Raw genomic sequence first — 21223 nt, 5'->3', positions numbered from 1 at the left:
GACGACCCCTCGTGACCCCTAATGTCGGCTGGTCCGAGGACTTCTGGGTCAATCAGATTTAATCATAGAGGACATTTAAAAACAACTGCTGGAAGCCAAATGCTGTCCAGCAATAGAAGCCCCATAAAAAAAATATGAGTAAGGGTTAGAAAACATATAAAACCAGAAATTTATACACACACACACACACACACACACACACACACACACACACACACACACACACACACACACACACAAACACACATATATATATATATATATATATATATATATATATATATATATATATATATATATATATATATATATATATATATATATATATATACATACATTCTTACACGTATACATATATATATATACATATATATATATATATATATATATATATATATAAATATATATATATATATATATATATATATATATATATATATATATATATATATACATACATTCTTACACGTATATATATATATATATATATATATAAATATGTATACGTGTAAGAAAGAAAATTACATACATAAACAGTAAATTATGGGGGGTCAAATGTGCCATGATTGTAAATAAATTAATATAAAAGAAATAAATAATAAATTATAAGTCATTTAAAATTTTTTATAGTTTATCCATTAATGTATTATTTTTACTAACTTTACTTTTATTCCCACATTTATATTTCCACAGCAATTTACCATTTTCACAAGTTTTCATTTTTCATATCGATCTTTTCCCCATGTACATTTTTTAAAATACCAAATCTTTGAATTTTACTTCCACCTTTATGTATTTATTTATTTATTTTTTACCTTTCCACATTTCCACTTTTCCTAATGCACACATATTTTTCCCAACTCCAAATTTATACTTTTCCTCACTCATCTATGCTAATGAGGTGGGCGTGTTTAACTATGACCTAAAGTATGATTTGTCAGCTATGAGAACCAGAATCAGAAGCTGGTTAAAAGTTAAACCTATGTGGAAGTGCCAAAAAGCTCCAGTCCCCCCCCTCATCCACTAGGGGCCTCAAAACAGAGAAAAGCCTGAATACCTCCGTTTGTGGGTTAGCTCCCAATAGCTCCTGTTAACTTGGTTAGCTCTTAGCTACAGGCAGCTAGGAGTTTGATAGGTGTCAATCATCCTCCCTGCGCTGAGTCTATTGAGTCAACCAATCAGCTCTCACACCCAGCAATGTGATGCAGAGTATACATGCTAGTTGAAACAAGCTAACTTTGCAACACAAGATATTTAGCTTTGAGACCACACAAACACTTTTCACTAGCTTGTTGTAGCTTTAGAAACCTGAAAACGACCATTTTCAAGACGTTCAGCAGTTTCATGTAGCAAATGCGCTACAGGGTCTCGAATCTGAAGCCACCGTTTTGCCAAGCTACATATCTCATGTAGCAAAGTTAGCTTGTTTCAGCAGGCAAGTCAACTAATATACCAATATATGCATAGATCAAGCTTAGAAACCTTAAACTATACGTATAAATATATATAAATACACTACTCACAAAAAAGTTAGAGATATTCAGCTTTTGGGTGAAATTTCACAACAAGCCTAAAATGCATTCAAACCTGTACAGGTGAACTTAATGTGATCTTCTCTAAGCTTTTAAATGCACATGTCCAACTGTTAAATGTTTCAATAAATTTTGCACAAGTTGCTGTTCTCTAACAAGGAGCTTAACGGCAAAAATCACGGCAGGTGTGTGATCCTTGAATTGACTAATAAATGTCCTGGTTCAATTAGAGCTGGTGTTTAAACAGTTGTCCTCATCATGCTGTTCACATTTTGACATCATGAGACCAAGACGACACCTAACAATGGAACAACAGTCCCTTGCCATTGCGATGCTTCAAACAGGACATTCTCAGACAGAAGTGGCCACTGAGCTTGGAGTGTCACAGAGTGTCATCAGCAGGTTGCAACAGAGATATGGAGAGACTGGAAGAGTCACAGAAAGGCCTAGAAGTGGACGTCCTTTGGCCACATCCCGTGCTGATGACCGCTACATTGTGAACACTGCCCTGAGAAACCGGATGATGAATGCCACTCAACTCCAGGCACGTTTAAGAGAGGTGAGAGGCACCCAAGTGTCACGTCAGACCATTCCAAACCGTTTCCATCAGCGTGGTCTGCGTGCTAGACGACCTGCACGGGTACCTGACCACACCACCAGGCACAGGCATCATCGTCTTGCATGGGCCAGGGAGCATTTACGCTGGACGAGGAACCAGTGGGCCTCAGTGCTGTTCTCTGATGAAAGTCGATTCACACTGAGCAGAAATGATGGCCGGCAACGATGTTGGAGACGTCAGGGAGAGCGCTATGCATCAGCCACTGTTGTCACCAGGCCAGCTTTTGGTGGTGGCGGTGTTACAGTGTGGGCAGGGGTGTCCACTTGGTACAGAACTGCCCTACACTTTGTGAATGGTACAGTGACAAGCCCATACTACCTGAATAACATCATTAATCCAGTGATTGTGCCCCTACATGAACAGCACAGGCCTAATTTCATCTTCATGGACGACAATGCTCCTGCTCATCGAGGCCGCATCATCAGGGAACGGCTGTTGGAGTCTGGTGTACCTCAAATGGAACGGCCTGCACTCTCTCCAGACCTGAATCCCATTGAAAACCTGTGGGATCAGCTGAGCCGTCGTGTAGAGGCTCGAGACCCTGCACCCCAGAACCTCAATGACCTGAGGGCTGCCCTTCAAGAAGAGTGGGATGCCATGCCTCAGCAGGCAATAAGTTGCCTTGTGAACAGCATGAGACGTCGTTGTCAAGCTGTAATTGATGCTCAAGGGCACATGACGAGATATTGAGACGTTCAAATTTTTTGTTGTGGTGTAACTACCATTGTTGTTACCTTTTGTGTTGAATGAATTTTTTGAGATGAGGAAATCAGTAGTGCATCCTTCTACTTAAATGTCTTACTTTTATGATATTATATCACTGTAGCATGAACATATTGCATTTTCCATAAATTTCACCTGAAAGCCAAATATCCCTAACTTTTTGTGAGTAGTGTATGTATATATTCTCACTGTACACCTCCTCACGGCTTCTCCTGTCACTGTTATGCTGATGACACTCAGATTTCCTCTCCTTCCCTCCGGATGACACAACCGTCTCAATGAGAATATCAGCTTGCCTTGCTGATATCTTGGCATGGATGACGGCTCGCCACCTTCAGCTCAATCTGTCCAACACAGATCTCATTGTCTGCCCAGCCAATCCTTCCTTACATCCTCAATTAAGTGTGAAGCTTGACTCCATCACACTTGCTCCGACGCCTGCTGCCAGGAATTATGTGGATGACCAGTTGACCTTTAAGGTCCATGTTGCCTCGGTTGCCCGTACCTGCCGATATGCTCTCTACAACATCAAGAGAATCAGACGTACCTGACAGAACACACGACTTAGCTGTTGGTTCAGGTTCTGGTCATCTCACACATCGATTACTGCAGTTCCCTACTGGCAGGTCTGCCTGCATGCTCTGTTAAACCTCTGCAGATGATCCAGAACACTGCAGCGCGTCTGGTTTTCAACCAACCCAAACAAGCTCATGTCACTCCGCTGCTAATCGCTCTTCACTGGCTTCCGGCTGCAGCACGCATCAAATGTAAAGCTTTGCTTCTGGCTTACAAAACAATAACTCAAACGGCTCCTGTCTACCTTCACTCCCTAATCCAGACCTACACTCCCTCTCCACAGCTACGTTCCACCAGTGAAAGACGCCTCGTGTTACCACCACAACGTGGGACTGAATCACCAGCCAGAATCTTTTCCTCTGTTGTGCCACGATGGTGGAATGATCTCCCAAACTCTGTCCGCTCTGCAGAGTCCCTGTCTACTTTTAAGAGCAAGCTGAAGACTCAGCTCTTCAAGGAGAACTTCAACACTTAGTATAGCTGTATTTGTTGGAAAGTTGGAGAACTTAGCCCAGTTCTTTGCAACAAACTTTATGGTATTAATTCTTTGTATTATAATATAGGTGATATTATGGGGTGGGAAGGGAGTAAACAAAAAACAAAAAAAAAACAAAAAAAGAAAAAGCCTGTAGCACTTCATAGAAGGACCTGCGTCCAACTGGACAGTCCAACAGCATCTTCCTACGATGTCCTCTACTGTCTGATTTCGTGCTTGTGTTGTTCTCACTCATATGTAAGTCGCTTTGGATAAAATGTCTAAATGACTGCAGAATAGAATAGAATAGAATAGAATAGAATAGAATAGAATCTCAACAAGATCTTATGGGACAAAATCATCCTGTTTCCTGCTTTTCCAACCGAGCCATAAAAATCACCCTTTAGGCGTCTTATCGCTGCATGATGAGATGTTCTGTTCACAATGAGAAACAAGAAACTGCACGTCATTCTGGAACAGAGGACATGGAAACCAAACCGTTACAGGAGGGTCTGATCTGGACTCTGACCTCGTGTCCTCGGCGTGACCCAGCATGGCTGGACGCCGTGCATCTCGCCTCCTTCCGGACCGTTAGACACAAACGTTGTCACCTCAGCCTGAAAGAGTTCTGCTGGATCTAAGACTTCCTGACGGCGTTCCTGCCAAGATGGCAGGAAACATCTGACCTATATCCAGGTCTGCTGCAGTCCTGAAAGCTCTGAAGACCCACATGGAGCCCAGCTTTCACCTGGAAACACATCGCACCATGACATGAAATATTCATCAGCAAACATACAAGATCATGCAGAGCGAGCGTTATGGATTCTGTCTACATGGCGGTTTCAGGGATTAATTTACACCTCCAGAGGAAAACAATACACACAAAAAAATAAAGAAAAAAGACTGGAAATAAATAAAATACAGTTACATAGAATAATACAAGATAAACAAATAAAATAAATTAATGTAAAAAAAATTAATTAATGAAATAAATAAATAAATAAATGCAAATAAAAATACATGTAAATAACTTAATGAAAAAATAATCAAAATAATAAAAATATTTAAAATTTGGCATAAAAATAAGATCAAAGGTTAAGAAATTAAATCCTTCTGGATGCTTCAAGAGAAATGCGACTTTTTTCATCAAATGTCCAGAACCCTCCGAGACGTAGACCTGGATGAGGTCTGGGACCCTCCGAGACGTAGACCTGGACGAGGTCTGGGACCCTCCGAGACGTAGACCTGGACGAGGTCTGGGACCCTCCGAGACGTAGACCTGGACGAGGTCTGGGACCCTCCGAGACGTAGACCTGGACGAGGTCTGGGACCCTCCGAGACGTAGACCTGGACGAGGTCTGGGACCCTCCGAGACGTAGACCTGGACGAGGTCTGGGACCCTCCGAGACGTAGACCTGGACGAGGTCTGGGACCCTCCGAGACGTAGACCTGGACGAGGTCTGTGACCCTCCGAGACGTAGACCTGGACGAGGTCCGGGACCCTCCGAGACGTAGACCTGGACGAGGTCCGGGACCCTCCGAGACGTAGACCTGGACGAGGTCCGGGACCCTCCGAGACTTAGACCTGGACGAGGTCCGGGACCCTCCGAGACGTAGACCTGGACGAGGTCCGGGACCCTCCGAGACGTAGACCTGGACGAGGTCCGGGACCCTCCGAGACGTAGACCTGGAAGAGGTCCGGGACCCTCCGAGACGTAGACCTGGAAGAGGTCCGGGACCCTCCGAGACGTAGACCTGGACGAGGTCTGGGACGAGGTCTGGGACACTCCGAGACATAGACCTGGACGAGGTCCGGGACCCTCTGAGACGTAGACCTGGACGAGGTCCGGGACCCTCCGAGACGTAGACCTGGACGAGGTCTGGGACCCTCTGAGACGTAGACCTGGACGAGGTCCGGGACCCTCCGAGACGTAGACCTGGACGAGGTCTGGGACCCTCTGAGACGTAGACCTGGACGAGGTCCGGGACCCTCCGAGATGTAGACCTGGAAGAGGTCCGGGACCCTCCGAGACGTAGACCTGGACGAGGTCTGGGACGAGGTCTGGGACACTCCGAGACATAGACCTGGACGAGGTCCGGGACCCTCTGAGACGTAGACCTGGACGAGGTCCGGGACCCTCCGAGACGTAGACCTGGACGAGGTCTGGGACCCTCCGAGACGTAGACCTGGACGTGGTCCGGGACCCTCTGAGACGTAGACCTGGACGAGGTCTGGGACCCTCTGAGATGTAGACCTGGACGAGGTCTGGGACCCTCTGAGACGTAGACCTGGATGAGGTCCGGGACCCTCCGAGACGTAGACCTGGACGAGGTCCGGGACCCTCTGAGACGTAGACCTGGACGAGGTCTGGGACCCTGTGAGACGTAGACCTGGACGAGGTCCGGGACCCTGTGAGACGTAGACCTGGACGAGGTCCGGGATCCTCTGAGACGTAGACCTGGACGAGGTCTGGGACCCTGTGAGACGTAGACCTGGACGAGGTCCGGGACCCTGTGAGACGTAGACCTGGACGAGGTCCGGGACCCTCTGAGACGTAGACCTGGACGAGGTCCGGGACCCTCCGAGACGTAGACCTGGACGAGGTCCGGGACCCTCGGAGACGTAGACCTGGACGAGGTCTGGGACCCTCCGAGACGTAGACCTGGACGAGGTCCGGGACCCTCGGAGACGTAGACCTGGACGAGGTCCGGGACCCTCGGAGACGTAGACCTGGACGAGGTCCGGGACCCTCGGAGACGTAGACCTGGACGAGGTCTGGGACCCTCCGAGACATGGACCTGGAAGAGGTCTGGGACCCTCCGAGACGTAGACCTGGACGAGGTCTGGGACCCTCTGAGACATAGACCTGGACGAGGTCTGGGACCCTGTGAGACGTAGACCTGGACGAGGTCCGGGACCCTCCGAGATGTAGACCTGGACGAGGTCCAGAACCCTCTGAGAAATAGACCTGGACGAGGTCTGGGACCCTCCGAGACGTAGACCTGGACGAGGTCTGGGACCTTGTGAGACGTAGACCTGGACGAGGTCAGGGACCCTCTGAGATGTAGACCTGGACGAGGTCTGGGACCCTCCGAGACGTAGACCTGGACGAGGTCCAGGACCCTCTGAGACGTAGACCTGGACGAGGTCCGGGACCCTCGGAGACGTAGACCTGGACGAGGTCCGGGACCCTCCGAGACGTAGACCTGGACGAGGTCTGGGACCCTCCGAGATGTAGACCTGGACGAGGTCTGGGACCCTCCGAGACGTAGACCTGGACAAGGTCTGGGACCCTCCGAGACGTAGACCTGGACGAGGTCAGGGACCCTCTGAGACGTAGACTTGGACGAGGTCCAGGACCCTCTGAGACGTAGACCTGGACGAGGTCCGGGACCCTGTGAGACGTAGACCTGGACGAGGTTTGGGACCCTGTGAGACGTAGACCTGGACGGGGTCTGGGACCCTGTGAGACGTAGACCTGGACGAGGTCTGGGACCCTCCGAGACGTAGACCTGGACGAGGTCTGGAACCCTCTGAGAAATAGACCTGGACGAGGTCTGGGACCCTCCGAGACGTAGACCTGGACGAGGTCTGGGACCTTGTGAGACGTAGACCTGGACGAGGTCTGGGACCCTCTGAGATGTAGACCTGGACGAGGACCAGGACCCTCCGAGACGTAGACCTGGACGAGGTCTGGGACCCTGTGAGACGTAGACCTGGACGAGGTCCGGGACCCTGTGAGACGTAGACATGGACGAGGTCCGGGACCCTCTGAGACGTAGACCTGGACGAGGTCTGGGACCCTGTGAGACGTAGACCTGGACGAGGTCCGGGACCCTGTGAGACGTAGACCTGGACGAGGTCCGGGACCCTCTGAGACGTAGACCTGGACGAGGTCCGGGACCCTCCGAGACGTAGACCTGGACGAGGTCCGGGACCCTCGGAGACGTAGACCTGGACGAGGTCTGGGACCCTCCGAGACGTAGACCTGGACGAGGTCCGGGACCCTCGGAGACGTAGACCTGGACGAGGTCCGGGACCCTCGGAGACGTAGACCTGGACGAGGTCCGGGACCCTCGGAGACGTAGACCTGGACGAGGTCTGGGACCCTCCGAGACATGGACCTGGAAGAGGTCTGGGACCCTCCGAGACGTAGACCTGGACGAGGTCCAGGACCCTCTGAGACGTAGACCTGGATGAGGTCCGGGACTCTCCGAGACGTAGACCTGGACGAGGTCCGGGACCCTCCGAGACGTAGACCTGGACGAGGTCTGGGACCCTCCGAGATGTAGACCTGGACGAGGTCTGGGACCCTCCGAGACGTAGACCTGGACAAGGTCTGGGACCCTCCGAGACGTAGACCTGGACGAGGTCAGGGACCCTCTGAGACGTAGACTTGGACGAGGTCCAGGACCCTCTGAGACGTAGACCTGGACGAGGTCCGGGACCCTGTGAGACGTAGACCTTGACGAGGTTTGGGACCCTGTGAGACGTAGACCTGGACGGGGTCTGGGACCCTGTGAGACGTAGACCTGGACGAGGTCTGGGACCCTCCGAGACGTAGACCTGGACGAGGTCTGGAACCCTCTGAGAAATAGACCTGGACGAGGTCTGGGACCCTCCGAGACGTAGACCTGGACGAGGTCTGGGACCTTGTGAGACGTAGACCTGGACGAGGTCTGGGACCCTCTGAGATGTAGACCTGGACGAGGACCAGGACCCTCCGAGACGTAGACCTGGACGAGGTCCAGGACCCTCTGAGACGTAGACCTGGATGAGGTCCGGGACCCTCCGAGACGTAGACCTGGACGAGGTCCGGGACCCTGTGAGACGTAGACCTTGACGAGGTCTGGGACCCTCTGAGACATAGACTTGGACGAGGTCCAGGACCCTCTGAGACATAGACTTGGACGAGGTCCAGGACCCTCTGAGACGTAGACCTGGACGAGGTCCGGGACCCTGTGAGACGTAGACCTGGACGGGGTCTGGGACCCTCTGAGACATAGACTTGGACGAGGTCCAGGACCCTCTGAGACGTAGACCTGGACGAGGTCCGGGACCCTGTGAGACGTAGACCTTGACGAGGTCTGGGACCCTCTGAGACGTAGACCTGGACGAGGTCCAGGACACTCCGAGACGTAGACCTGGACGAGGTCCACGACCCTCCGAGACATAGACCTGAACGAGGTCCGGGACCCTCCGAGACGTAGACCTGGACGAGGTCCAGGACACTCCGAGACGTAGACCTGGACGAGGTCCACGACCCTCCGAGACATAGACCTGAACGAGGTCCGGGACCCTCCGAGACGTAGACCTGGACGAGATCCAGAACCCTCTGAGACGTAGACCTGGACGAGGTCTGGGACCCTCCGAGATTTTGACCTGGACGGGGTCTGGGACCCTCCGAGACGTGTACCTGGACGAGCTCTGGGACCCTGTGAGACGTAGACCTGGACGAGGTCCGGAACCCTCTGAGACGTAGACCTGGACGAGGTCCGGAACCCTCCGAGACGTAGACCTGGACGAGATCCAGAACCCTCTGAGACGTCGACCTGGACGAGGTCTGGGACCCTGTGAGACGTAGACCTGGACGGGGTCTGGGACCCTCCGAGACGTGTACCTGGACGAGCTCTGGGACCCTGTGAGACGTAGACCTGGACGAGGTCCGGAACCCTCTGAGACGTAGACCTGGACGAGGTCCGGAACCCTCTGAGACGTAGACCTGGATGAGGTCTGGGACTCTCTGAGACCTGGAGCAGATGGCAGAACTGATTGTTGGACACAGATACATGTCCAGATCAATGATACTGGACGACCCGAACTGGTTTCAGTCGGATCCGAGCCCATTTTTCAGAACTTGGACATCTTGGTTCCATCACGATTCCCGGTAAATAAAACTTCCTACAGATGTTGGTGGAAAGCGTGGTCACGTCGGCCATGTTGGATCCGGAACATTGACCGCAGTAAACGGATCCGTTATTAGAGTCTGGTCTCTGGACTCTAATGGGAGTGATCCATGGGATGGGACCTCCATGGATCACGAGGACCTTCCTGGTCTTCAGCACCTTCCGTCTCTGAGTTTGGAGTTTTGGACAGACTCACGAGGACAAAGTTAGCGGGTCACATGACCGGTGTTTGGGACGGCGTGTCATACCGTCTTCTGCCGCTCCGGCTGTCAGACGGCGAGGAGCTGACGGGGAAGACGGGAAGAGGATTCTGTTTGCCGGCAGGACGAGACACTCTGCAATTATCTGGATGAATAGTGGCGGGAGACCATAATTTGTTTTTCACTCATTTCACGGCGTCTGGTAATTCACTTTGTGCCATTAAAATATGACAATTAGATTTTCTAATTACAGTTTTCACTGGATCACTTGTTGCCGTCGGTGACAAGATGTCATTCTGGTGCTGGTGGTGAAAACAGAGACGGCTTCATGTCTCCAACACGCCGCGTCCCGCTGCCAGAAAGACGCTTCACAGCAAAGAGTTGGACATTTCCAACCGATGTCCGCATTGGTGGAGATCAGAGGACATGAATCCCCGGTCCGTCACACCTGGAAACGTTCCCGGTCCGTCACACCTGGAAACGTTCCCGGTCCGTCACACAAGGAAACGTCCCCGGTCCGTCACACCTGGAAACGTTCCCGGTCCGTCACACCTGGAAACGTTCCCGGTCCGTCACACCTGGAAACGTCCCCGGTCCGTCACACCTGGATACGTCCCCGGTCCGTCACACCTGGATACGTCCCCGGTCCGTCACACCTGGATACGTCCCAGGTCCGTCACACCTGGAAACGTCCCCGGTCCGTCACACCTGGAAACGTTCCTGGTCCGTCACACCTGGATACGTCCCCGGTCCGTCACACCTGGAAACGTTCCCGGTCCGTCACACCTGGAAACGTCCCCGGTCCGTCACACCTGGATACGTCCCCGGTCCGTCACACCTGGAAACGTTCCCGGTCCGTCACACTTGGATACGTCCCCGGTCCGTCACACCTGGATACGTCCCCGGTCCGTCACACCTGGAAACGTTCCCGGTCCGTCACACCTGGATACGTCCCCGGTCCGTCACACCTGGAAACGTTCCCGGTCCGTCACACTTGGATACGTCCCCGGTCCGTCACACCTGGATACGTCCCCGGTCCGTCACACCTGGATACGTTCCCGGTCCTGGATGAAGGTGATTGAAGGTTTCCCGCTTTTCTTTGCTGAATTGGGAATTCTGGAGGACTAGAGTTCGACTTGTGTCCTCCTGGTGTCCTGCTGGTGTCTTCCTGGTGTCCTGCTGGTGTCCTCCTGGTGTCATGCTGGTGTCCTCCTGGTGTCTTGCTGGTGTCTTCCTGGTGTCCTCCTGGTGTCCTCCTGGTGTCCTCCTGGTGTCTCCCTGGTGTCCTACTGTTGTCTTCCTGGTGTCCTACTGGTGTCTTCCTGGTGTCCTCCTGGTGTCTTGCTGGTGTCCTCCTGGTGTCCTGCTGGTGTCTTCCTGGTGTCCTGCTGGTGTCTTCCTGGTGTCCTGCTGGTGTCCTCCTGGTGTCTTGCTGGTGTCCTCCTGGTGTCTTGCTGGTGTCCTCCTGGTGTCTCCCTGGTGTCCTACTGTTGTCTTCGTGGTGTCCTCCTGGTGTCTTGCTGGTGTCCTCCTGGTGTCTTCCTGGTGTCTTCCTGGTGTCCTGCTGGTGTCCTCCTGGTGTCTTGCTGGTGTCTTCCTGGTGTCCTCCTGGTGTCTTGCTGGTGTCCTGCTGGTGTCCTCCTGGTGTCTTGCTGGTGTCCTCCTGGTGTCCTCCTGGTGTCTTGCTGGTGTCCTCCTGGTGTCCTCCTGGTGTCTTCCTGGTGTCTTCCTGGTGTCCTCCTGGTGTCTTGCTGGTGTCCTCCTGGTGTCCTCTTGGTGTCTTCCTGGTGTCCTCCTGGTGTCCTACTGTTGTCTTCCTGGTGTCCTCCTGGTGTCTTGCTGGTGTCCTCCTGGTGTCTTCCTGGTGTCCTCCTGGTGTCCTCCTGGTGTCCTGCTGGTGTCCTGCTGGTGTCTTGCTGGTGTCTTCCTGGTGTCCTCCTGGTGTCTTGCTGGTGTCCTGCTGGTGTCCTCCTGGTGTCTTCCTGGTGTCTTCCTGGTGTCTTGCTGGTGTCCTCCTGGTGTCTTCTTGGTGTCTTCCTGGTGTCCTCCTGGTGTCTTCCTGGTGTCTTCCTGGTGTCTTGCTGGTGTCCTCCTGGTGTCCTCCTGGTGTCTTGCTGGTGTCCTCCTGGTGTCTTCTTGGTGTCTTCCTGGTGTCCTCCTGGTGTCTTCCTGGTGTCTTCCTGGTGTCCTCCTGGTGTCCTCCTGGTGTCTTCTTGGTGCCTTCCTGGTGTCCTCCTGGTGTCTTTCTGGTGTCTTCCTGGTGTCCTCCTGGTGTCTTCCTGGTGTCTCCCTGGTGTCCTCCTGGTGTCTTCCTGGTGTCTTCTTGGTGTCTTCCTGGTGTCCTCCTGGTGTCTTCCTGGTGTCCTCCTGGTGTCTTCCTGGTGTCCTCCTGGTGTCCTCCTGGTGTCTTCTTGGTGTCTTCCTGGTGTCCTCCTGGTGTCCTCCTGGTGTCTTCCTGGTGTCCTCCTGGTGTCTTCCTGGTGTCCTCCTGGTGTCTTCTTGGTGTCTTCCTGGTGTCCTCCTGGTGTCTTCCTGGTGTCCTCCTGGTGTCTTCTTGGTGTCTTCCTGGTGTCTTCTTGGTGTCCTCCTGGTGTCTCCCTGGGGTCTTCCTGGTGTCCTCCTGGTGTCTGCCTGGTGTCTTCTTGGTGTCCTCCTGGTGTCTTGCTGGTGTCCTCCTGGTGTCCTCCTGGTGTCTTCTTGGTGTCTTCCTGGTGTCTTCCTGGTGTCCTCCTGGTGTCTTCTTGGTGTCTTCCTGGTGTCTTCCTGGTGTCCTCCTGGTGTCTTCCTGGTGTCTGCCTGGTGTCTTCCTGGTGTCTTCTTGGTGTCCTCCTGGTGTCCTCCTGGTGTCTTCTTGGTGTCTTCCTGGTGTCCTCCTGGTGTCTTCCTGGTGTCTGCCTGGTGTCTTCTTGGTGTCCTCCTGGTGTCCTCCTGGTGTCTTCTTGGTGTCTTCCTGGTGTCCTCCTGGTGTCCTCCTGGTGTCTTCTTGGTGTCTTCCTGGTGTCCTCCTGGTGTCCTGCTGGTGTCTTCCTGGTGTCCTCCTGGTGTCTTCCTGGTGTCTTCTTGGTTTCCTCCTGGTGTCTTCTTGGTGTCTTCCTGGTGTCCTCCTGGTGTCTTCCTGGTGTCCTCCTGGTGTCTTCTTGGTGTCTTCCTGGTGTCCTCCTGGTGTCCTCCTGGTGTCCTCCTGGTGTCTTCTTGGTGTCTTCCTGGTGTCCTCCTGGTGTCTTCCTGGTGTCCTCCTGGTGTCTGCCTGGTGTCTTCTTGGTTTCCTCCTGGTGTCTTCTTGGTGTCTTCCTGGTTTCCTCCTGGTGTCCTCCTGGTGTCTTCCTGGTTTCCTCCTGGTGTCTTCTTGGTGTCTTCCTGGTGTCCTCCTGGTGTCTTCCTGGTGTCCTCCTGGTGTCTTCTTGGTGTCTTCCTGGTGTCCTCCTGGTGTCTTCCTGGTGTCTTCCTGGTGTCCTCCTGGTGTCCTCCTGGTGTCTTCTTGGTGTCTTCCTGGTGTCCTCCTGGTGTCTTCCTGATGTCTTCCTGGTGTCCTCCTGGTGTCTTCCTGGTGTCTCCCTGGTGTCCTCCTGGTGTCTTCCTGGTGTCTTCTTGGTGTCTTCCTGGTGTCCTCCTGGTGTCTTCCTGGTGTCCTCCTGGTGTCTTCCTGGTGTCCTCCTGGTGTCCTCCTGGTGTCTTCTTGGTGTCTTCCTGGTGTCCTCCTGGTGTCCTCCTGGTGTCTTCCTGGTGTCCTCCTGGTGTCTTCCTGGTGTCCTCCTGGTGTCTTCTTGGTGTCTTCCTGGTGTCCTCCTGGTGTCTTCCTGGTGTCCTCCTGGTGTCTTCTTGGTGTCTTCCTGGTGTCTTCTTGGTGTCCTCCTGGTGTCTTCTTGGTGTCTTCCTGGTGTCCTCCTGGTTTCTCCCTGGTGTCCTGCTGGTGTCTTCCTGGTGTCCTGCTGGTGTCTTCCTGGTGTCCTCCTGGTGTCTCCCTGGTGTCCTACTGGTGTCTTCCTGGTGTCTTCCTGGTGTCCTGCTGGTGTCTTCCTTGTGTCTTCCTGGTGTCTTCTTGGTGTCCTCCTGGTGTCCTCCTGGTGTCTTCTTGGTGTCTTCCTGGTGTCTTCCTGGTGTCCTCCTGGTGTCTTCCTGGTGTCTGCCTGGTGTGTTCTTGGTGTCCTCCTGGTGTCCTCCTTGTGTCTTCTTGGTGTCTTCCTGGTGTCCTCCTGGTGTCCTCCTGGTGTCTTCTTGGTGTCTTCCTGGTGTCCTCCTGGTGTCCTGCTTGTGTCTTCCTGGTGTCTTCTTGGTGTCCTCCTGGTGTCCTCCTGGTGTCTGCCTGGTGTCTTCTTGGTGTCCTCCTGGTGTCTTGCTGGTGTCCTCCTGGTGTCCTCCTGGTGTCTTCTTGGTGTCTTCCTGGTGTCTTCCTGGTGTCCTCCTGGTGTCTTCCTGGTGTCTGCCTGGTGTCTTCCTGGTGTCTTCTTGGTGTCCTCCTGGTGTCCTCCTGGTGTCTTCTTGGTGTCTTCCTGGTGTCCTCCTGGTGTCTTCCTGGTGTCTGCCTGGTGTCTTCTTGGTGTCCTCCTGGTGTCCTCCTGGTGTCTTCTTGGTGTCTTCCTGGTGTCCTCCTGGTGTCCTCCTGGTGTCTTCTTGGTGTCTTCCTGGTGTCCTCCTGGTGTCCTGCTGGTGTCTTCCTGGTGTCCTCCTGGTGTCTTCCTGGTGTCTTCTTGGTTTCCTCCTGGTGTCTTCTTGGTGTCTTCCTGGTGTCCTCCTGGTGTCTTCCTGGTGTCCTCCTGGTGTCTTCTTGGTGTCTTCCTGGTGTCCTCCTGGTGTCCTCCTGGTGTCTTCTTGGTGTCTTCCTGGTGTCCTCCTGGTGTCTTCCTGGTGTCCTCCTGGTGTCTGCCTGGTGTCTTCTTGGTTTCCTCCTGGTGTCTTCTTGGTGTCTTCCTGGTTTCCTCCTGGTGTCCTCCTGGTGTCTTCCTGGTTTCCTCCTGGTGTCTTCTTGGTGTCTTCCTGGTGTCCTCCTGGTGTCTTCCTGGTGTCTGCCTGGTGTCTTCTTGGTGTCTTCCTGGTGTCCTCCTGGTGTCCTCCTGGTGTCTCCTTGGTGTCTTCCTGGTGTCCTCCTGGTGTCCTGCTGGTGTCTTCCTGGTGTCCTCCTGGTGTCTTCCTGGTGTCTTCTTGGTTTCCTCCTGGTGTCTTCTTGGTGTCTTCCTGGTGTCCTCCTGGTGTCTTCCTGGTGTCTTCCTGGTGTCCTCCTGGTGTCCTCCTGGTGTCTACTTGGTGTCTTCCTGGTGTCCTCCTGGTGTCCTGCTGGTGTCTTCCTGGTGTCCTCCTGGTGTCTTCCTGGTGTCTTCTTGGTTTCCTCCTGGTGTCTTCTTGGTGTCTTCCTGGTTTCCTCCTGGTGTCCTCCTGGTGTCTTCCTGGTTTCCTCCTGGTGTCTTCTTGGTGTCCTCCTGGTGTCCTCCTGGTGTCTTCCTGGTGTCTGCCTGGTGTCTTCTTGGTGTCCTCCTAGTGTCCTCCTGGTGTCTTCTTGGTGTCTTCCTGGTGTCCTCCTGGTGTCCTCCTGGTGTCTTCTTGGTGTCTTCCTGGTGTCCTCCTGGTGTCCTGCTGGTGTCTTCCTGGTGTCCTCCTGGTGTCTTCCTGGTGTCTTCTTGGTTTCCTCCTGGTGTCTTCTTGGTGTCTTCCTGGTGTCCTCCTGGTGTCTTCCTGGTGTCCTCCTGGTGTCTTCTTGGTGTCTTCCTGGTGTCCTCCTGGTGTCCTCCTGGTGTCTTCTTGGTGTCTTCCTGGTGTCCTCCTGGTGTCTGCCTGGTGTCTTCTTGGTTTCCTCCTGGTGTCTTCTTGGTGTCTTCCTGGTGTCCTCCTGGTGTCCTCCTGGTGTCTTCCTGGTTTCCTCCTGGTGTCTTCTTGGTGTCTTCCTGGTGTCCTCCTGGTGTCCTCCTGGTGTCTTCTTGGTGTCTTCCTGGTGTCCTCCTGGTGTCCTGCTGGTGTCTTCCTGGTGTCCTCCTGGTGTCTTCCTGGTGTCCTCCTGGTGTCTTCTTGGTGTCTTCCTGGTGTCCTCCTGGTGTCTTCCTGGTGTCTTCCTGGTGTCCTCCTGGTGTCCTGCTGGTGTCCTCCTGGTGTCTTGCTGGTGTCTTCCTGGTGTCCTCCTGGTGTCTTGCTGGTGTCCTGCTGGTGTCCTCCTGGTGTCTTGCTGGTGTCTTCCTGGTGTCCTCCTGGTGTCTTCCTGGTGTCCTCCTGGTGTCCTCCTGGTGTCCTCCTGGTGTCTTCCTGGTGTCTTCCTGGTGTCCTCCTGGTGTCTTCCTGGTGTCCTCCTGGTGTCTTCTTGGTGTCTTCCTGGTGTCCTCCTGGTGTCTTCCTGGTGTCCTCCTGGTGTCTTCCTGGTGTCTTCTTGGTGTCTTCCTGGTGTCCTCCTGGTGTCTTCCTGGTGTCCTCCTGGTGTCCTCCTGGTGTCTTCCTGGTGTCCTCCTGGTGTCCTCCTGGTGTCTTCCTGGTGTCCTCCTGGTGTCTTCCTGGTGTCCTCCTGGTGTCTTCTTGGTGTCTTCCTGGTGTCCTCCTGGTTTCTTCCTGGCGTCCTCCTGGTGTCTTCTTGGTGTCTTCCTGGTGTCTTCCTGGTGTCTTCTTTGTGTCTTCCTGGGGTCTTCCTGGGGTCTTCCTGGTGTCCTCCTGGTGTCCTGCTGGTGTCTCCCTGGTGTCCTGCTGGTGTCCTGCTGGTGTCCTGCTGGTGTCTTCCTGGTGTCTTCTTGGTGTCTTCCTGGTGTCCTCCTGGTGTCTCCCTGGTGTCCTGCTGGTGTCCTGCTGGTGTCCTGCTGGTGTCTTCCTGGTGTCCTCCTGGTGTCTCCCTGGTGTCCTACTGGTGTCTTCCTGGTGTCTTCCTGGTGTCCTGCTGGTGTCTTCCTTGTGTCTTCCTGGTGTCTTCTTGGTGTCCTCCTGGTGTCCTCCTGGTGTCTTCTTGGTGTCTTCCTGGTGTCTTCCTGGTGTCCTCCTGGTGTCTTCCTGGGTTCTGCCTGGTGTCTTCTTGGTGTCCTCCTGGTGTCCTCCTGGTGTCTTCTTGGTGTCTTCCTGGTGTCTTCTTGGTGTCTTCCTGGTGTCCTCCTGGTGTCCTGCTGGTGTCTTCCTGGTGTCTTCTTGGTGTCCTCCTGGTGTCTGCCTGGTGTCTTCTTGGTGTCCTCCTGGTGTCTTGCTGGTGTCCTCCTCGTATCTTCTTGGTGTCTTCCTGGTGTCCTCCTGGTGTCTTCTTGGTGTCTTCCTGGTGTCCTCCTGGTGTCCTGCTGGTGTCTTCCTGGTGTCTTCTTGGTGTCCTCCTGGTGTCCTCCTGGTGTCTGCCTGGTGTCTTCTTGGTGTCCTCCTGGTGTCTTGCTGGTGTCCTCCTGGTGTCTTCTTGGTGTCTTCCTGGTGTCTTCCTGGTGTCCTCCTGGTGTCTTCCTGGTGTCTGCCTGGTGTCTTCCTGGTGTCTTCTTGGTGTCCTCCTGGTGTCCTCCTGGTGTCTTCTTGGTGTCTTCCTGGTGTCCTCCTGGTGTCTTCCTGGTGTCTGCCTGGTGTCTTCTTGGTTTCCTCCTGGTGTCTTCTTGGTGTCTTCCTGGTGTCCTCTTGGTGTCCTCCTGGTGTCTTCTTGGTGTCTTCCTGGTGTCCTCCTGGTGTCCTGCTGGTGTCTCCTTGGTGTCCTCCTGGTGTCCTCCTGGTGTCTGCCTGGTGTCTTCTTGGTGTCCTCCTGGTGTCCTCCTGGTGTCCTCCTGGTGTCTGCCTGGTGTCTTCTTGGTGTCCTCCTGGTGTCTTCTTGGTGTCTTCCTGGTGTCCTCCTGGTGTCCTCCTGGTGTCTTCCTGGTGTCTGCCTGGTGTCTTCTTGGTGTCCTCCTGGTGTCCTCCTGGTGTCTTCTTGGTGTCTTCCTGGTGTCCTCCTGGTGTCCTGCTGGTGTCTCCTTGGTGTCCTCCTGGTGTCTGCCTGGTGTCTTCTTGGTGTCTGCCTGGTGTCTTCTTGGTGTCCTCCTGGTGTCTTCTTGGTGTCTTCCTGGTGTCCTCCTGGTGTCCTCCTGGTGTCTTCCTGGTGTCTGCCTGGTGTCTTCTTGGTGTCCTCCTGGTGTCCTCCTGGTGTCTTCTTGGTGTCTTCCTGGTGTCCTCCTGGTGTCCTCCTGGTGTCTTCTTGGTGTCTTCCTGGTGTCCTCCTGGTTTCCTGCTGGTGTCTTCCTGGTGTCTTCTTGGTGTCCTCCTGGTGTCCTCCTGGTGTCTTCTTGGTGTCCTCCTGGTGTCCGCCTGGTGTCCTCCTGGTGTCTTCTTGGTGTCTTCCTGGTGTCCTCCTGGTGTCCTGCTGGTGTCTCCTTGGTGTCCTCCTGGTGTCTGCCTGGTGTCTTCTTGGTGTCTGCCTGGTGTCTTCTTGGTGTCCTCCTGGTGTCTTCTTGGTGTCTTCCTGGTGTCCTCCTGGTGTCCTCCTGGTGTCTTCCTGGTGTCTGCCTGGTGTCTTCTTGGTGTCCTCCTGGTGTCCTCCTGGTGTCTTCTTGGTGTCTTCCTGGTGTCCTCCTGGTGTCCTCCTGGTGTCTTCTTGGTGTCTTCCTGGTGTCCTCCTGGTTTCCTGCTGGTGTCTTCCTGGTGTCTTCTTGGTGTCCTCCTGGTGTCCTCCTGGTGTCTTCTTGGTGTCCTCCTGGTGTCCGCCTGGTGTCCTCCTGGTGTCTTCTTGGTGTCCTCCTGGTGTCCTCCTGGTGTCTTCTTGGTGTCCTCCTGGTGTCCGCCTGGTGTCTGCCTGGTGTCTTCTTGGTGTCCTCCTGGTGTCTGCCTGGTGTCCTCCTGGTGTCCTCCTGGTGTCCTGCTGGTGTCTTCCTGGTGTCTTCCTGGTGTCCTGCTGGTGTCTTCCTGGTGTCCTCCTGGTGTCTTCTTGGTGTCTTCCTGGTGTCCTCCTGGTGTCCTCCTTGTGTCTTCTTGGTGTCTTCCTGGTGTCCTCCTGGTGTCCTGCTGGTGTCCTCCTGGTGTCCTCCTTGTGTCTTCTTGGTGTCTTCCTGGTGTCCTCCTGGTGTCCTCCTGGTGTCCTCCTTGTGTCTTCTTGGTGTCTTCCTGGTGTCTTCCTGGTGTCCTGCTGGTGTCCTCCTTGTGTCTTCTTGGTGTCTTCCTGGTGTCCTCCTGGTGTCCTGCTGGTGTCTTCCTGGTGTCTTCCTGGTGTCCTCCTGGTGTCTTCTTGGTGTCCTCCTGGTTTCCTCCACCTAGCAGACATGGCGCTCCCGGTCAGTCACCGGTTAAATCTCCAGAGCTGTTTAACGCAGCCTGGCAGCAAAGCATGATGGGAAACGCGGAGCAGTGCAGGATGTTGTTGCCTCTGCTGCTTAGATGTGATGAAATGTGCCTGCAGTCATCACCGGGGGCGACGGATGCCCCAGAGACGCAGGAAGACAGACCGCCGCCATCATGTTTAACCACCCCTGACACATCGTTGCCCTTATTGTGCCTCTCAATCTGAACACACACACCGGGACACGCCGCGTCCGGCTACGAGCCGGAGCGCCATCTGTCAGCCTGGTGTCAAGTGGCCCTCGTCTCCGTCGTTATGGGAGCTCCCGCTGCCTCAGGTGGTCTGTGGACCGGCTCGCCATCCGGGCCCGGCCAGATGGCCGGTGAGGCAGACCCAGGGGAGACGGGCCTCCTCCCAGACGTCACAGCCTGCCGCTGTCCGAGGAGATGTCCCCGCAGAGGACGACATGATGGAGAAGGACCTGACAGACATCAGTCAGACTTTCTGAGGAGGTCAAGGAGAGACGGGAGTTTCTGTTTCCTCCTCGGCCTTCATGTTGATTTTCCATCATTTACCTCAGCGAGGCTGAAGTCCTGTCTGTAGGCTGGAGACCAGAACCAGGAGCAGGAGGCCGTGGAGACCAGAACCAGGAGCAGGAGGCCGTGGAGACCAGAACCACCAGCAGGACGCCGTGGAGACCAGAACCACCAGCAGGATGCCGTGGAGACCAGAACCAGGAGCAGGAGGCCGTGGAGACCAGAACCAGGAGCAGGACGCCGTGGAGACCAGAACCACCAGCAGGACGCCGTGGAGACCAGAACCACCAGCAGGACGCCGTGGAGACCAGAACCACCAGCAGGACGCCGTGGAGACCAGAACCAGGAGCAGGAGGCCGTGGAGACCAGAACCACCAGCAGGACGCCGTGGAGACCAGAACCACCAGCAGGACGCCGTGGAGACCAGAACCACCAGCAGGACGCCGTGGAGACCAGAACCAGGAGCAGGAGGCCGTGGAGACCAGAACCACCAGCAGGATGCCGTGGAGACCAGAACCACCAGCAGGATGCCGTGGAGACCAGAACCAGGAGCAGGAGGCCGTGGAGACCAGAACCAGGAGCAGGACGCCGTGGAGACCAGAACCACCAGCAGGACGCCGTGGAGACCAGAACCACCAGCAGGACGCCGTGGAGACCAGAACCACCAGCAGGACGCCGTGGAGACCAGAACCAGGAGCAGGAGGCCGTGGAGACCAGAACCACCAGCAGGACGCCGTGGAGACCAGAACCACCAGCAGGACGCCGTGGAGACCAGAACCAGGAGCAGGACGCCGTGGAGACCAGAACCAGGAGCAGGAGGCCGTGGAGACCAGAACCACCAGCAGGACGCCGTGGAGACCAGAACCACCAGCAGGACGCCGTGGAGACCAGAACCACCAGCAGGACGCCGTGGAGACCAGAACCACCAGCAGGATGCCGTGGAGACCGAAGGGAAGGAAAACATGGTCGTCCGCCATGTGCCGCCCAGCAGACATTAAACATGAAGAGAATTTACAATCTGGTTATAAATGAATATAATTTATAACCAGATTATAAATGAATATTGACAATCAGGTTATTTTATTAAATTCAGTCATTTTACTTTGAAAAACCAGCAAAATAAAAGTCAAATTCCTCATTTTGTTTCATTTTTCAATAAAACTGGATTAATTTATCCACGTTTCAGTCAGATATAAAACTTTATTGTCGTAATTACGATATGAAACCTCGCAGATTTTTTTATTGATGCTTTTATTCCATTAATATGATTTCTGTGAAATATTTTTAAATAAAAATAATGGGAAAATTAATTTGTTTTTACGAGTTTCATCTTTTAATCACTAAATATCACGAAGGACGTTTTATCCAGATTGTTCCAGAGAAGCTTTAACTAGATCATTTTTATTGATTGATCAGTTTATGTTGAGATGATGTGAAGGCCTGACAGGTTTATCAGCTTCTTCCTGTTTCCTTGGTGATCAGA

This window comes from Telmatherina bonti (genome assembly GCF_933228915.1).
Source record: "Telmatherina bonti genome assembly, chromosome: 13".
In the NCBI taxonomy this organism is placed as follows: Eukaryota; Metazoa; Chordata; class Actinopteri; order Atheriniformes; family Telmatherinidae; genus Telmatherina; species Telmatherina bonti.
The sequence above is the reverse complement of the archived record's forward strand: the minus strand, read 5'-3'. Positions refer to the sequence as shown.